Source organism: Falco peregrinus, chromosome 5 (assembly GCF_023634155.1).
Source record: "Falco peregrinus isolate bFalPer1 chromosome 5, bFalPer1.pri, whole genome shotgun sequence".
In the NCBI taxonomy this organism is placed as follows: domain Eukaryota; kingdom Metazoa; phylum Chordata; class Aves; order Falconiformes; family Falconidae; genus Falco; species Falco peregrinus.
In genome coordinates this window covers 114,261,558-114,275,003 of record NC_073725.1, presented here as the reverse complement: position 1 = coordinate 114,275,003, position 13,446 = coordinate 114,261,558, and the positions used below count along the sequence as shown (strand labels likewise).

At 49.3% G+C, this 13,446-nt stretch overlaps 1 protein-coding gene across 4 annotated transcripts in view; it reads left to right on the top strand.

Moving 5' to 3' along the window:
• Positions 1 to 13,446, top strand: part of BSN (bassoon presynaptic cytomatrix protein) — a 96,520-nt gene that overhangs the window by 32,552 nt on the left and 50,522 nt on the right. The window contains exon 1 of one of the 4 annotated variants that reach the window (XM_055806587.1): positions 7,896 to 8,020. The exons of the other annotated variants lie outside the window; for them this stretch is intronic. The gene's annotated coding sequence lies outside the window, so the exon portion shown is untranslated. Of the gene's footprint in view, positions 1 to 7,895; positions 8,021 to 13,446 lie in introns of those variants that run through there. 4 annotated transcript variants of the gene reach the window in all.

Here is a 13,446-nt window from a genome sequence, read left to right as displayed (position 1 = left end):
GGAGGCGTAATATGCAGCCGTGCTCCTGGGCAGCCCTTATCTGGGGGGATATGGTGCTAATTGGGCGATGAAAACCAGTTAATTTAACTCTGATTGAAATGCTGCTTTATCTAGGCTATAAACCTTTTGATGAAGAACGGCCGGTGGGTGGGATGTTTCAGTTCTGGATTCGGTTCATGCTGTAAATGGGCTGTGCCATTGGTTTGGCTTTCTGCTCCAGGTGAAATCCAAGCCAAGTTGATGGAACGGCTCAATAGAGAAATCCAAGGAGCGAGATGTGGCCTTAATGGGAGGGGGAGCAGATGATGCAGCAAGTCTGTGAGATTAAAGGTTTGTCAAAACAAGTTAAGACGTGGACATAACATGGCACTAAATGAGCTGGAAGTCAGTTTTGAAGACTGAAGGGTCAGCGTCCCCCTCCCCTTCCTCCCTTGCCCGCCTGCCCTGCCCACTTTGATGCCCATCTCCTGCATCTTAATTGAACCCCAACTCCTTGTGCGGCAGTCCTGCTGCTGGGTCGCAGCTCACAAAAAAACCCCAAACAAACCGGGAGGGGAAGAGGAGTTAACGTTGACATTTTTCTCCCTCCTCACCTGCTCTGCCACCCCCTTGTTGTGTCCAAGCCATGGGGTCAGACTGGCCAGATGCTTGAGTTGCAGACCTCCATGGAAGAGACCCAGGTGGTGGGCAGGACAGATGTGCCCATCAGTCTTACGGAAAGGAAGCTTTGGTGCCCACCTACCTCCAGCCACCCTCTCCCCCTTCTAACAAGCACGACACAGTATTCCCGTTAGATGAAAACAGAAGCACAAACACTTGGGCTCATATGTTCAGCAAAGCCTAGATTATTCTGAATCATCCAATATCCTTATCAGAGCGCTACAGACAGTGCTTGCATCAGTCACAGCGCAGGCTAGCAGAGTTGGTGGCAGCGCTCTGCCCGTTTTAATTGCCACAAGCGAGCAGCTATTTGAAGCCCTGTCCCCAAAGAGCAAACGAGCTTGTCACTGCACGTAACTCGGCTTTGCAAGAAACGTGGGCTCAGCAAGTGTTCTCTATTAAAAGCCTGCTAAGGATGCAAATGTATAGGTGTGCACGTATAGTGCAGCAGGGCGTGCCAGAGTGGCAGCACTGCTAGGCTGGCTCTAGGAACAGAGGCACCCCTTGGGATTTTAATTTTGGGGTTTTTTTCCCCTTCTCTCTTAAATTGCAGAGTACCCCAATGCCTAAGGACATAGGCAGGGATGGGGGTGGGGGACGGTGGGAAGCTGGAAAGGCCACGTCCCTGCAACTCCTCAAGTGTGAGGTTCCACCAGAACCAGCTTCATGGTGGTTCTGGGATACACACTGGTTCTGCTGAGCCCCTCCTGTGCTCTCAGCTGTACCATGTCTTCTTTCTTCCCTGGGAGGCATCCCATGTTTCTCCTGATCTCCTGGACGGCACGGCTTGCTGCTCCTTCCCCCTGCGAGCAGAATATGATGCCTAGTAGATAAAATACCAGGTCTAGTTGAAAGGTCTGGCTGAAAACTAGTGGTCTGTGCTAAAATTACCCTGGGGACCTGAGGAAGAGTTGAATTACCTGAATTTCTGGATTCCTCAGAAATAATGAGCGTTCTTACTATGGGGAGAGGCTTGTCCCTGAGCATGCCTGCCTGTTTTGCCTTTGATGGGCAGTGTACACTCCACATATTGCAAAACCTTTTGAGCTCGAGAAAAGCAAATACCCTTGGTGTTTGGTGGAGCACAGCGTGCTAATGCAAGACCAACAGTGCTGGGGCAGAGGATGCGTCCCCCCCAAAAGGTGAAGCCCAGTTCATCTGAGCCATTCTGCTCAGACTCAGACGTGCTGCTTTCATCTAGTCCTGAGCAACCTGCCCAAGGGACCTTTGGCAGACTGGGGCATGGATCCTGATTTTTTCTTTTTCTTTTTCAGTCACAAGTCTGTACTGAGATGCTGGGCCAGGCCAGCTAATGCCCTGAAATTTATTTCTACAAACTCTACCTTATGTTCTGACCTGCCATATTAATTTTCCAGATGATATGATTGTGGCTTTCAAATTGGAGAGTGCTTTGAGAAATATCACCAAACAGGCATGCGGCTGCTGCCATCTGTCTTCGAGCTGCTTCTGGGATCCCATTACTTGCTCCCAGCTGACGATCGTTATTGCTTTATTGAATTAGAAAGAAAAAAATCCAGTGACTTCTGAAATACTGTTTTCCATAACTAATTCCAGGTGCTAAATTCTCACTGAGACCCAGAGGATGTGCTGAAATAATGCTTTATGCAGATCCTGGGTGTAAAGTTTTGACAGGTCTGCCCAGAAAAGTCCCGTGATCTGATAGTTTTGAAGGACATGTCATTTGGGGAGTGCTGAACAGCCCCAGCACCACTGCAGTGAGTGAGCCCAAAGCCATGCCACCCCAACCAAGAGCCCACACTGGGCGCTATGTTACTTTTTGTAAAAAGTGAAGGTTTCATTGCCCATCCTGATGGTTTTGGCCAGCTCATGCCGTTGCCCCAAGTCCCCCTTCTTCTCTGGCCACCCCCTTTTCCCATGTCCTCCAGCTGCAGACACGTGTTCTGTGCCACCCAGCCTGCATCCCACCAGGAAGCAAACATCTCAGGACAGCAAGACCCTCTCCCTGGGCAAGTGGGTCGGTGTGCACCAGTGAGCAGCAGCCCCCAAGGTGATGCTGGCCATGCACAGTGTGCTGGTTTGCATCCCAACACCTGCTGCACACTGGTTCAGACGTGCTTCTCCTTGTTTTCTTTCTCTGCAGAGTGCCAGGAGCCAGCCTGGCCAGGCAGGGTTGTTAACACCAACAGACAAGGCTGTGGGCAGCTAAAAGCTTGTGGAAGGGTGGTATTTATTTGGATGTAAAATGTTTTTTCCCCCGGTGCACAGATCCTGCTGCTTCCCCCTTGCTGGCCAACCCATCCCTCGCCAGCCCGACCAAGGGCAGTTTGGGGCTGAGCGCTTGCAGTCCGCTTGGCTCCCGCCATTCAGCTGGAGGTTTCGATGCCCAGCACTTGAAACTTGGAGGCAAGACCCCTCCTGCTAAACACTGGAAATGGAGAGAGCAGGGACCGCTCCTGCTCTCTCGCCTGCGAACCAGTCTGTCCTGTGACTGGTGATGCCCTCCAGTCTGCTGGGTCCACAGCTGGGGCATGGTGATGAGATTCATTGTTTCTCTCCAAAAGTGGTTTCTAATTGATGTTGGAGCAAATTAAAGGAGGGTGAGATCAGCTCGCACTGTGCAGTTTGCTCCTCTGTAGTTTCCTTTGGGTCTGGACGGACGGGGAGCGGTGCCGTTCCCGAGTAGGGCAGTGCAGCGCGCCCTTGGCTGTGGTGGCAGTGCTGGTGGATGGGGCCCAGTGCAGAGGCGCTGAGCATGCTCAGCACCTACAGACGATGCACTGAGCTACAGGGCTTGAGTAAGAAATGTTTTTATAGAAAATGTGCATCTTTTCAGAAATGTCCTGCCAGAGGCATGGGCCAGCTGCCTAGAGGTAGCTGTCTGTCACAGCTGTGATACTTTAACCAAAAATACAATATTTACAAGTAAGAGAAATGGTGGGCTTTTTTTTCTGTTGCCTGACAAGTTAATTTGAGATTTCATTAAACACTGGCCTGCTCCTGCAGACTGACTTGTTGGCTGTACTGGTGTGGATGGATGCCCTCGTTGAGGAGCTCTTAAATACTTTGCTCAAATGAGCAACCTGATTTATTCCTCTGGTATTTATTGCTTGGGTTGCATGCACCACTGTGTCCAATACATCTCCATCTCTCTTTCCATCTTCTCTTTGCAGCCACCGGTACTGGAAATGCTGCTGTAGCTCAGCAGCGGGAGTGCTGCCTCGGCAAGGGGGATGCTCCCCGTGCGCTGTGGGGTGTGATAGCCGGCTCTGTGGGCAGTAAGGGGCGAAGGGCAGCATTAAAATAGCGTTTGGAAGTGGCGTGTTTGCACAAAAAGGATGTTTGGGAGAGAATTCCTGAATGGTGCATCTGGCGTGGGTTTGTTGGTTGGGGTTTTTTGCATTGACCCGAAGCTGCCGCTGTTCCGGCATCTTTCAAAGAAAAGCTAAGAAGCCCAAAAAGGTGGAGGAAAGATTTATGTGAAGTTTTTTTAACTGAGCAATTTCTCTATTCAGAATTTTTTCTCTTCTGTAATGGTTTCTAGTTTTGCAGTCAGAGACTTGGCCCCCTGTTTGAGCAGAATGAAGCCAGCTTTTGTTGAAGGCTTGCCCGGTGTTTAAGCTGGGCAGAGGGGTCCCAGGCTGCTCTATGGTGGTCCCCCGAGCCCCCCACCAGGAGGGCAGTGGGCAGCTTCCTTAACTGGGTACTTCATAATGTGGCTTGGGTGATGGCAGAAGAGGGAGCCTTGCAAAGAGCAGGATTCTTTCTGATTAAGAGTTCGTTCACTTTTCTGGGGTGTATCAGTTTAGATCTCCATGGCAATAGTGACTTTAGATTAGCAAGGAAAAAATCATTATTTGAATGACCAACTTTAATCTTGCTTTGCAAAGATTTCTTTTTTTTTGTTGGTTTTTTGAGACAGAATGATTGCTGTTGTAGACTGGCTTGCAATTAAGTATTCCCTTCTGAGAGGGTATATAATGACTATAAAAGCCTAATTAACGAGGATGTGGCTTTACAGGTATCTGTTCAAATTCTAAGTGTCTGCAGATTTTTGTGTTAAATTGGTCCATTTTACTTAGTAGATGATGACTTTTGAGCTGGGTCCAGGTACATTTGGATGAGGATAGGAATTCCGACACAGAAAGCCTGTTCTAATTTATTCAAGTAGGTAGCTGGTGACTGGACAAGCTGTTTCTGGTGATTACGGCCATACTTGTAAGCCCATTTCTGGAGGAAAAAGGCAAGACAAGAAGTGGATCTGGGGGCAGGTGGTCTGTAGGCTGCTTTGATGGGAACATGCAAGGTTGAGCTCCTTTCATAGCATGCGGTCCTCCGAAGCTGCCTGAGCAGCTCCTGAAAGCGCATGGAAACTGTACCTTGAAAGACAGAAAACCATTCATTGTGTCTGAAGGCCACGCAGGTGCCGTGGAGCCTCAGGGGAGATCAAGGCTACGAGTTCTGCAGTGTGACGTTGGTGGCCAGTCACCTTGAGGAGACATATTGCACGTTGTGGTCTCGGTGCTTGGACGTGCTCCCCTGGACAGACACCTTCAGCAGGGAAGCTGGTCACAGGCTGGTTTTAATGGATAAAATAGTTCCTGTGCAGTGTTTGTGGTCTTGTGGGAGAGCAAGTAACGGACCTGAGTCCATCTGCAAGGAAGATTTAGGCTAATATTTGGGGAACATTTTCTAGCAGTGAGGATGGTTAAGCCAAAGCCCTGTTATTCCCCCTTTTGCTGCCCACCCAGTAAATCCACAACTAATGGGAAGTTTTAAAGACTGAATTAGACAAACATCTGTCAGCAGTGATGCAGGCTTGTTTGATCCTGCCCAGGGCAGAGGAGACAGGCAAAACCTTTCAGTAGCGTTACAGCCCTCACTTCTTGCTGCTGCAGGACTTCAGGGTGAAATCCCAAAGGGCAAGGAAAGGCAGTGCTGGGTGCCCAGGCTGGAGGAAACCCACCCAGCGCCTCTCATTTGCTTCTCAGGGGGTTCATAAAGGTCCTCAAGGTTTATGATACGGCCCTGAGCCCTGTGGGAAAGCCTCTTGCATTCATGTGGGGTCGCTGGAGCCCAGAGGTGGTACCTGCCCCTCTTAGTAGTTGATGTGTGGTTGGTACAACAGTTTTCCCAAGAGATGCTCAGCGCTGCGGTTCCTTACCCCTCTGCCATGGATGCCTGGGCTGCCTGGGATGGCTTTGTCATGGGTTTAGGATTAACCCTCCTTCTGGACACCTTCCAGATCCCTCTCTCAGGTCTCTCAGAGTGTGGTAAGTCCCAGCTGGCTGGGACCTTTCCTCCTCCCCGCAGTCCTGCTTCCCTGTCTTCCCCATGCATCCCGAGTGCTGTCCCTCGTGATAGCCCCTGCAGGCCTCCACCCTCCAGTGCGTTGCATTCCACTGTGCTTCCCTGCGGCTCTTAAACTCGGTCGTGACCACCTAGTGCAATTCCTGGAGAACCCAGCACAGCCAGCTCCTGAGGAGGGCTGTGTGGGACACCCAGCAACATCCAGACCGTGAACAGAAGCGGCTGTGTGTTGTGCCTGTCTCCTTCCAGGTCCACATCCAAACTCTGTGCCTATTTAATTTTTTCAATGTTTGCATCCTCTGAGCAACATGATAACCCAAATGAAGGGCTGTCCAAGTGATTTCAAGGAAGATCAGGCTTGCCCTGTGCTACGGGCAGCGGAGCTATTGCTCCTTTGGCCAGCCTTCAGTAACAAGCTGGCGTGTCTCGGATCATGGCATCTGCTTGCTTTTCCTTTGCCACAGCCATAGATTTGTGTTTCATAAATTGTGTGGCTAGCTGAATTATAAATTATTCATGGCAGGGAACTTTACATGTTTATCTAGAATAATTGAGCAATTAAATCTGTTTAGGTATGTAAAAAGGCTGTGCAATGGCTTGTCTATCTTCAGGCCTTAAATTCTGCCAAGAGCATTTATTACATTTTTAATCCAGGATAATAAAGAAAAAAAAGGCAGAAGATACATTCTGCTTTGATGCATTGATCCACTCTGATATGCTCATTTGCACAAGTTGTTCATTCCAGCAGCTTCACTCATAAATGTGTTTTAGCCCAGGATAAGTGAGGCCTAACTTGGCTCCTTCAGTCTGGAGGAAATGCGAGGCCGTAACACCTGATCTGTGACTCCATCTTGGAAAAGTCTTTGGGCTATTTACACTAGCACCCGGGTTGTTTGTATTGTTTGAAAACTTCTGTCCCAGAGCTTGCTACCGACTCAGAGGATCACGATCCTCTTTGCCCTGACTGCAGCTGCACCATACTCAGACATCGATGCTGCCAAGGTTTGGGTGTAAAAGGAACTTCAAATATTCAGGCATGTTTAGTTTGGTACCTGAACTACAGCCGTTATCTCCTGTTGCTGTAATTGTCCAGGAGGGTTCCCAAAGGAGCCAGAAAGTCACGGGTGTGGCTGCAACAGGGACCACTCATAGCTGAATAAACATGGAACCATGCAGTTAATGAATGCTGATTTTATTCTGTGTTAACAATAGGAAACTGGGCTGCGTTTCAATTAATCTTATAAGTCTATTTATTGAGAACAGCCCATGCTCTTTATAGCATTATACCTCTGAATTGCATCGCTACCGTACGTGGTAGCTGCTCTGCACCCAGAGAAACCCTGTGGCCTCGTGTATTTCTCTGCTTTGGGCAGTTACTGGTGAATGGGAACTTTTGAGCATCTTTGCTCCCTCCCAGGCTGCTATTTTAGTCCTGCAGAAGATAATAAGTGAGCAGGACCGGAGGCTCCTGTTAGGCTGGATGTCCGTCCTTCAGCTGGCGGCAGGGTGCGGGAGCAGCAGCAGCAAAAGGCAAAGGAAGCCATTAGCTCCCCTTGACCGAGGGCTTGCGTGGGCGTCCTGCATTAGGGCGTGGGAGGGGACCCGCGGCTGCACTTAGAGCACTTCGGTGCACAAAGCTCAAGAGGTTAAAATCTGGGTGAGCTCTTTGCGATCCTCCCTGACCAAGCCCAGGGGACAGCATCCTCTGAGCATGTACAGACGTCCAAACCTTTCATGCGCTCCTGTGGACAGGGAACAAAGGCTGTCTAAACAGGAGCTAGTGAGGCAGCAAATTGCACAAGAAACCTTCCCTAATGAACTGGAAGGACTTGTCCCTTCGCCTGGGGCGGTGGCACTGCCGGCCGCCTTGCTTTGGCAGGGGGATCTGCGGTCAGGGGGAGCAGAGAAGCAGTGCTGGGTCTGGTACCGGGAAGGTTGTCTCTCTCCGCCAGCAAGGGCGTGTAGTGAAGGGGATGTTTGCACCTACCGAGGAGCTGGCAGCCTGATCGCTGCCTTAGCCATGGGAGAAGTTACTGGGGGAGCACCATCCTGCCTGTGATGGCTGATCAAGGTTAGTTGCAAAGCTGTTCAGTGTGCAATTATTTTCTTTGAACATTTGCTTCATCTCTGCGTCAGTGGCTGCGTGGTGTGGGGAAGGACTGTCCAAACAGTGAGGTGCAGGAGCTGGAGGCTGCCTTTGAAACCCAGAGAGTCTGCAGAGGCTCGTGTGGGTTAATGCCTCCTGACACCCTTTGGGGAGAGGAGAAGGCTTGCTCTAGCAGCCTTCGGTTAGTTCAGGGAGTGCTAACTAGTGCAAAGGAGACTGGTTAAGAAGTGACTAATAGGATGAAATGGCACTGTCTGATTCTGCATCTTGATTCTCTGGACAAACGCAGGTTTCCATCTGTTATTTGCAGCGAAGGAGCTGAGTTTGGGGGTTGGTTCCTCTTGCTCACCAGCAAGCGAGCAAGCTGATTATTTTCTGGCAGGCATTAGCAGGATGATTACTGACAGCTTCAGTGGCTTCCCCTTCTGGGCAGGAGTGCTAAGGACTAGATTTTATTTGTATTGAGATGTTTGAAGATAAAGATGAGCATAAGGTGGCATTTTTTTAGAAGTGCCTTGGTGACCAATTCCCCTGTCAGTTAGGTGCCAAAATGCTCCTAATTGCATGGTTCGTCTGGAGCCTTGGGTTCTCCTCAGACCGTGCTTTAGATTTGGACCAGGAAGCTACAGCCCACGCTTGCCTGCGTGTTTGCATCTGCCTTCTCTCCACCGGGATGCACTCGTGAATTTTGGTGGTGTCTTGACACGCAGCCTGGCCACAGACACGCGACAGCTCCTGCACCCTGGGCTGCTTGTGGTCCTGCAGGGGTGCCTTAAGAGACTTATCTCCTGATGTTATCTGTCCTCCCCCTCCCAGATCAGACCCTGGCTGGTACACCACCACATTGCAGACTCCCACGGGATGCTTTGCAGGCTTCTCATTTCATTTGCACACAGGCTGTGCACCGTTCCAAACAGGGGCTGCTTTTCTTACCCTCAGCGTGTGAGCTTTGTGGCAAGCTGTCCCCGCGTTGCTGTGGGGGAAATGGGCAATAGTTGTGCTCTAAAAGACAAACCTGAAGCTTCAGAATAAGACATATATTTGTATTTGTCATATGCTCCACCAGCCAGTCTGAGATGGTGTGGGAAGTTGTCTCCACGTGGTTCCTTTAGCTTTTTCCACGCATCAGCAGCTCTTCCAGGATTTGCTGAGCTTTCCCTGCTCTCCTGCAGCCATTCCCACCGCTGCCTTCCCAGCAGTATCCCAGCTCCTTGCCGCAGCCTGCTGTTCCCTCTGTTCCCTGACTGAGGGCTGCCGTCTAGCCCTCGCCTCTTGGATCAGGATGTTGCTTTAATTGCAGTGTGCGTGGCTTTGGCAGATTTCAGCGTGACAGCGTAAAATCCAGATGTGGCCCCGGAGAGCTCCTGGGGAGCCCACCCGGAGGCGCCGCGGGGAAGGGACGTTACACTGACTGGCTGATTTCATGAGACGACAGTTCACCTGCAGGCAGAGCTGATGAATTGAAGACATGTAAGGACACTCAGGCAGGTCACTGGCAGCTCGGCTCGAGGGAGAGGCCGGGCCGTTGCAGTGTTCCCCCAGGATAAGCCAGTAGCACCCATTAATGAAACCCTTCCTCATCCAGTCAACGCTCTTGGCACTGAGCCTCTCTATTAGCCTGATTAACACAGTACCTTTGTTACCCAGTTTCAGCTTTGGTTATTTTTATACTTGTGTAGTTCTGGCTGTACTGGTGCCTGTGAAAGGCAGAGGAGGGAGCTGTGGCTGTGGCCTTGCGGGGCATCTGCTGGGGGCTGGCTTCATGAGTGGTGTCTCTGGGGCAGATGCCTGCTCGGGGCTCTTGGAGTCGAAGAGCTCCTGCCAAAAGCTTGCTGTCTTGCTCTTCTCAAACATGATTTTTCAGGATTTCCAGCTTTGTAGAATATTAAATACACATGCTTTTGGGTAATTCAGTGAAAACCCATGCTTCATTTCTCCTCTGATTCCTCATGAACTTGCCTTCTCGTTTTTCAGCTAGTTGTGCATCCTGATGTCTTAACACCAGAGGAGGATGATGGGTTGTATCTTTTCCTGAACAAAGCTCCTTTGTTCCGTCCTGTTCAAAGTGCTCAACCTTGATGACACTTGACTTGAGATGACTTGGGAGCTCTTCTTCCCAGCCTAAAATAATCACTTTAAACAAGTCAGACTGTGCTCCTGAATTGCCCAGTGGCCCCCTCTGACACAGGGTCATATAGCCAGCAAGGTCCGGTGGCTTTGGCTGCAGTCAGGTGTCGTAAATGGGCAGAGCTGGTGAGGAACCATTCGCTCTCAAGTCTGCAAAGTCTTAACTATGGTCACTTAATGCTCTCCTTTTTGGGTTTATTATTTTTATGTAGTATGATAGCATCCTGGGTGACCTCCAAACGGACCAAAATAACCAACCCTCAGCAAAGACAGAACTATTTTTCATTATAATCCTAAATTATGGCTTGGAGAGATCTCGGATGTTCAGTTAATAAGTCTTTCTTCTTACAGCTCATTTTAAAGCTTCTGCTGTCTACTGCAAAGGCCAAACTCTATACTGGAGATACTTTTAGATCTGTATTGTCTTACAGCAGGAGAGCAAAACAACCTGCACATTACCAGCGCTTCCTTGCATCTCCTGGTAACAAATACAGGGGACGGGCTGTTTCCACAGAGTTTCCTAAAATAGGTGATGTTAGAGTAACTTTAGAAACATTATAAACTCAAGCCGTGCCTGTTGTTTCAGATCAGTTTTAACTGTGTGCTTTTCGTGGTGTTTTTCTAGAGTCAGTATAATGCAGTCACATTATACTGCAGTAAGGTCAGTAAGGTGCAGTGCACAGGGATGCTTTTTGGCCCCCTGTATGTACCTGTGCAAAACCCTGCTCTCCTGTACCACACCCCTCTGCAGGGCGTCAGGATCTGGCCCACCATGCATGTGCCTGCCTGTAACTCTTAGCGGTGTTTAAATCTTCCCTGGGCACAGCCAGCATGTGCTGCGTATATTCCTGCTACATTATATTCTTAAAGGAAATGCTGATGGGGAAGTTTTCGTCCCTGGTGGGATTTACAAATGATCTGCGCTCGCAGCTGTAGGACAGCATTGAGAGCGCGAGGAACATCTGGCGGCAGTGACCCCACAAGTGCTGCAGGTTGCAGACCCAACCACGGGTTGGGGAATAACAAGATTTGGGTGGGGGTTTAGAGGAATATTCTGGGATGTTGCAGGAGTCTGCGGTAGGAAGGGTAAGGCTGGTGGTTGTGGGTGTGTTGGGCGCTGCGTGCAGGGCTGGGGCAGGGCAGGTATTGGATGCAGACATACCAAATGTCAGTAAAGATGGGGTGGTTCAAACTTCCAAAGCTTTCGAGATCACCATGGGTATAAAATACCCTATAGATGAAAGGCCTGCAAGCTTTACCTCCCTGAGTCTTCTGCTGAGCCCAACAGCATGCGTATAATTTGCTTTAATGGTTAGAAACATCTGCTGTTAAAAGTGATGCTTAATATATTTGGCTTGCATTTCCAGTCATTAGCTCTTTTTATGCCTTTTTCTGCCTAATTAAGAACCTTTTAGTACCTGATACTGTTTCCACTGAATGGGCTGCTGTATCATAATCAAGTCACTTCTTAATCTTCTCTTTGATAAACGAAAAAGATCAACCTCTTTAATTCTCTCATTTCAGACATTTTCTGCATCCCTAGAATCACTCTTACAGATCCTGTCCGTATCTCCCACAGTGTTTCACTAATCTCCTTAAAAAGTCAGTGTGGAACCGTGGAGGGCTCTGGAAGGAGCCCCTTGGTGCTGGAAGAGGCAGCTGAGCCCCCTCCTCACTCCTACCTTCAGCACCAGGCTTCCCCCACGGAGCGAGCCCAGCTTTGCCAGACAGCAGGGACTCGTCTTCATCGGTGTTTATCATCTCACCAAAGCCTGCCATGGGCGAGGGGTGTCAGCCAGAGTGAGACGAAGACCGTACTAGAGAGGTACCTAGGCAGTGGTGAATCCTTGTCTCCCACATCAGCCAGGTAGCTGGTCCGAAATCCATGTAGCATATTCACTATTCATATTTCATAGTGCCTTTTTTGTTAGCAGGTTATGCGTTACTAGGTCAAAACACCGTTTGGACATCAAGAATATTGCTTCTGTGCATCACTAATATCAAATGTGCAGAGAATAAAATCAGGTTTGCTTCCCATGACCTTTTTTTCCTAAAACCATGTTGACTGGCATATATGCGTGACCTGCGGTGCTCCACTACGTGAATCCAGCGCTGCCTGTCTGGCTTGCTGTCCCCTTCGGGCCATACCTTCACCCTCTTGGATATTCAAACAGAAGACTCTTGCAGTCTTCTAAAATTTCCTCTTAAAAATGAACATCAGCACGCAGCAGTTTTCTTAGCTCTCTTAGATCTCTTGGATGCAAAACTATTCAGATCTGCCAGATTTAAATATCTTCTGGTTCTGGTAGATGTTGTTGAATGTTCTTCTCAATTGCTAATAAGTTGGAAACACTTCATCCTTGTGATGAGTGTTATCCTGCTTCTTCCCAAATGTTCGAGGATGGTAATTACAGTGCGTCTGTCATATCTGTCTCATTAACAGCTTTACCATCTCCACCCTGTGATGGACCCCTGTCCTTTCTAGGGTGGCCTTTGTCCCTAATGCCCTCTACCAGTCGTTCCTACTGCTCCGCAAGAGACTTCTTCCTGAGGCTCCTTTGTTTTCATACGGCTTAAGCACTTCACAGCTTCTCGGCTGATGTTGGTGAGCTGAGCTCCGATACTCGCTGGTGTTACGTTTCCAGTGGTGCCTCCATCTTGCACAGCAGCCACCTCCACTTTTACCCGGCCTCATTTGCTCTTCATGGAGACATCAGCCTGGTGTCAGAGCTGTCATCCACATCCCCCTTTTCTTTGTATTTTTTAGTATTTCCACAGTCAGGTTTCCTGGGGTGTAGGGTGTCGGCGTGCTCCGAGCAGCCAGGCTCAGACTGTGCAGCAGAGCAGTTTTACCTCCCTTATTGTGGGGTGTAACAGTGACCTCAGCGGTCCCACAAGGTGAGCTGGAAGTAGAGTTTTCAGTAATGTTGGGTTTTTCTCACCAACAGACGGTTCATCCTGCTAGTTACCCAGACTGTTAGCAGTAATGAAGGAGTAGGATAAATTATTATTTTCATATTTGTGCCTCCTATTTCTCTACTGTTCTCTGAGCATCTTGCCCAACATGATGAGTCTGCAGGCACGAGAGGCGCATTTGAAGGACGGCACTGCAGGGCAACCAAATAGTCCAGTTTCATCTAGATCTGTTGTTTTATTTGCCCAGTTCTCCACCAGACCAAAACTTCCAGGACTTGGATTAGTAAAGATTTATGCCCAGGCTTTTCCATCTTCTTCCTCTTTGTTGGGGGAAGGATCTTTGGCAA